The sequence below is a fragment of the Crocuta crocuta genome, unplaced genomic scaffold, assembly GCF_008692635.1.
Source record: "Crocuta crocuta isolate KB4526 unplaced genomic scaffold, BGI_CrCroc_1.0 scaffold194, whole genome shotgun sequence".
NCBI classification, from domain to species: Eukaryota; Metazoa; Chordata; class Mammalia; order Carnivora; family Hyaenidae; genus Crocuta; species Crocuta crocuta.
The window spans coordinates 872,363-876,370 of record NW_027530084.1 but is presented as its reverse complement, the minus strand read 5'-3'; the positions used below and the strand labels follow the sequence as shown (position 1 = coordinate 876,370).

The following is a 4,008-nucleotide window of genomic DNA, read 5'->3' as shown; positions in this document are numbered from 1 at the left end:
AGTACCTTTTGTAGTCAACTAGACATGCTAGTGTATCAGGTGTTGGAAAGCGAAGCATTGAGTGGAGAGTAACTGCATGAATAGAGTGCCCACTTCCCAAGATGGACAAAACTGGACACGAGCACTCTTGGGGCAAGGGTTCTTTATTGGCTGTAAGTTTGAGATGCTCACTAGATATCCAAGTAGATGTTTATTTTCTTCTACATCAAGTGCTGATGATAATGTGTACCTTGGAGGGCTGCACAGAGTACAAACAATGTATTGAGATCATTTAGCAAGCTGACTAACCCACAACTGGTGCTTAATAGCAGTAACTATTTTTATTATTATTAGAAATGCACAGAGAGTAGATAATGTCATTGGAACTCGAAGTTGAGAAAGTCTGCTATTGATTTAAATTTTGGAAGTCTCTGCACAGCTTAAGTTCAAGGCAACAGACTTCCCTGAGCACCTACCATGACCCAGGTATTGTGCTAAGTACGAGGAATAGAAACAAGAATGACAGAGTTCTTCCTATCAAGAAGCTCAGCATAAATTGTGGAAGAGAATGGAATGTTCAAAGGGCAGAAATTCGAGAAGAAAAAGAAGAGGCTTCAACTTGGTGAATCTTTTGTCGAACATGCAAGAAGGAAGAGGAGCCAATGGAGGAAGCTAAGAAGGACAAGGTAGGAAAGAACCAGTGTAATATGACCCAGATAAGCTCAGGGTCCTTGCCACCAGAGAAGGGGTATGTTTCAACAAATAGACTTGATGGACAGCATTACCCAGAAAGAAATTTCAAGGTGAATCACAGCTAAGAAAATGTCAGAAGACCAGAGGTGCCTTTTGTTATTTTATACGTAGAATGAAACAGACCAGAAACTAGATTGCTAAAGACCGATAAGAAAGCAGTTAGGAAGCAGTGCCCTCTGGGGTGAAGAGTGCATCGTAGCAGAAGATTGACAGGATAAAAAAGAGAGAAGAAAATGAGTACTGCTTACATAGCAGAATCTAGGATTTAAGTCTGCGGGCCATCAAAGACAAAAAAATTTTCACCTCACTCTCCAAACAGATGAACTTCAAGTTGAACCAAGGTCTGGTCCCAACACATCTAGAAGAACTAGTAACTGTTATCTAACATCTTCTCCAATGCTTCGTTTTATTTGGACAGGCAATATAGAATATATATCTATAGATGGATGGGGGGTGCAGAGAGGGAGAGGGAGACATACATGTGTGTACAGACACATACACACACTGGAGGGCCTCTTTTTATCAATTCTTTTCACCTAATGAGAAAAGTGGACCAGTGTAGCATAAATTCATGGCTACAGTGTCAAAAAGAATACCATGTTTTATGTTCTCATACTTGAGTTTTCCTTTCCTAATAATATACTGTTTTATTGTGACTTCAAGAGAAAGCCATGGAATGCTGGTTCTTTATTCCTGGCTTTAGTATTAACTGATACGTGTCTCTGGACAAATCACTAGGCCTTTCTAAGCTTGCATCCTCTTGATGATAAAAGATGGTTGGAAACCCCCTCCTCTTGGAAAAAAATGTGTGACTGCTTTCACCTCAGGTCACGCCGTGTAAATGAAAGACCATCTCAAGCCTCTAAAAATTAAGGAAAGCTCTAATTTGAAAATCCAGTAAGCCTGAGAATGCCAGGTTTTAGGGATGGATATAAAGGCAGACACGGCCAGTGCAATAGCCAGATTTCCTGCTGGTGTCAGCAGCACAGGTTAATGTGTAGACGGGTTGTGCTCTCGACATCACAAAATCTAGATTGATATTTCTATTATTCAAATGGGGAACTTGTTCAACTGATTGAGTCACAGTTCCAATTTAACTTGTGTAGCTGGTTCATAAAGGTGTGTAAAGATATGGCTATTTTCAGCTAGATATATCTGTAGATGGACAGATGATAGATAGACAGATAGATAGACTCCCGTTATGTTTAGTGGCCATATTAAACATTTTGACAAATCAGTAGTCAGCTGAGTGCTTACTGTGTGCCAGGTGTTGTTGTAAACACTTTACATGTATTAATTCAGTGCTTGAAACAAGCATATGAGGTGAGCACTGCTATAATCCGCATCTTACAGATAAGAAAGCTAGACATAGGGACTTAAGTAACTTATCCAAGATTATCCAAGCAAATGATTGGCAGTCTCAGAATTTGAACCCAGGCAGTTTGGTTCCTATTCACTTACCTGACTATCACTCTACACTCTCTGCTGCAAATAATGATTTAGCCTTGTATGTAATAATGTAATGTACTAAATAATGATTTAGTACATTAGAAGCCTTGTTCTAAGCACTGGGAACACAAGGCAGGAAGAGTCCTTGCCCTTAATGGATTTCATGGAACAGTGGGAGATATAGATAAATAAACAATTAAAATACAGGATTCTAAGCATTCGCCTAGAGGAGATGTAGTGTACTCAAGTCCAATTATCTTCGGAGGGAGAGGAAATCTCGGAAGAATTCCTTGAAGCACTAAACAAAAACTGGAAAGAGAAGTCGGAGGTCACCAGGAGAAATAAAGTTGGAGGTGAGAGGGTAAAAAGGAGGGTGAGAGAGAATTCGCAAAGGGAAGAGTGCATGGAGTCTTGGCGGAACTGAAAAGCACTTCTGGTGGCCCTGGACCCCCAGTCCTGCCTCACCACACTGCCCCATTGCCTTGCGGCCTCCAGGGACCAGGCCCCAAGTGGCTCACCTCCTCTGTGTGGGCCCCTACAGCAACCCACGCCTAAGTCTTCCCTGGTCCGAGTCAGCCTCCCAAGAGGAAGAAGAAACACGTGAGGCATGACAAGCCCCCTACACCTACACCTACTGGCCACGGTTTTCTGGGTGATCCAGGCCACACGCTCCTGCAGGCTGAAACTGGCCCAGATCATTGTCAGGTTCAAGCTGGGTTCCCCAACTACTGGGACGAGCACGAGGGCTGGGAGCATTCCATCCGCCACAACATCTCCACCAACCATGCTTCGGATGCTTCTGTAAGATACTTAAAGACCCTGAGAGCCCCAGGCAAAAGGCAAATTCTAGGCAGTAGACATGAGTCTGAACCCGGTGGAGGTGCTGCTGCTGCAGAACACGGGCCTGTGCCCACGCTGGCAGAGAAGGAGGAGTGGGGGGAGCCTTCGCCAAGGACCTAGGACCTTAGTCCTGCACTGCTGGCCCTACTGGCGCCCAGTCCCCAGCTGCTGCCCAGTGAGGGCCTCAGCATAAAGTCTTTGCTAAGGGACCTCCGGGAGCGGGGGCCACAGAGCAGCCCCGGTCCGGCAGGCTCTGGGAACAGTGGGGGTACCCATGTCACCTCTGCCCTCTGAGAGGACTTTGTGGCACCTCTGCCCCCTCCCTGGACCCAGAGGAGACTTCCCAGGGGAAAACCGTCGGGCCCTGGCCCCTCTCCCCTGAGCACAGAGCCTGACTCCTCTACCCCAGACCCTGGGGGACTATCCACGGGAGTCAGAGGGCCTCACTCTGGGGACACCTGCCCACCTCCTACTGCCCATCTACACGCCCCATGTGGCAATGCCCTTGGCTCCACTGCCACCCACATCCTGTCCCCAGTGCCCACCTTCAACCAGCCCAGCCTACTAGGGGCTGGCCCTTGAAACCCATGCCCCTCCCCCTCCTCAGCGGGGCTGCTCTGGGATCTAGATGCCCTCTTCAGGAGCTGCCACCCAACAAGAGCATCCATGAGGTGGGAGTCAGCCACTCAGCCACTCCCTGCATCCAGCTGCCTCCACCCGTGGCGGAGTAGGAACAGGATTCTGAGGGCAGCCTGCCAGGCTCTCAGAGCAGGGTCTGCTTCCCTTTCTACCCCTTGCTGTCACCATTGGCTTGTTGGGGAACCAAGAGGTGCCTGTGGCCACAGCAGCCTTGAAATGCCAGGCACCAGAGGTGCTGAGACTCCTCGAGGTTTATTGGACAACCCTACAAAGAGTTGTGGCCCAGCTAGGCACCACCCTGGCTCTGATGGTCAGTCATGCCTCTCCTACCCCTAAAGGCAAGACTGG

General features: G+C 47.5%; 1 pseudogene; it reads left to right on the top strand.

The window, feature by feature from the left end:
• The first annotated feature begins 641 nt into the window (after window positions 1-641).
• LOC144232043 (forkhead box protein H1 pseudogene) lies at window positions 642-3,752 on the top strand (annotated as a pseudogene).
• Window positions 3,753-4,008: the final 256 nt, after the last annotated feature.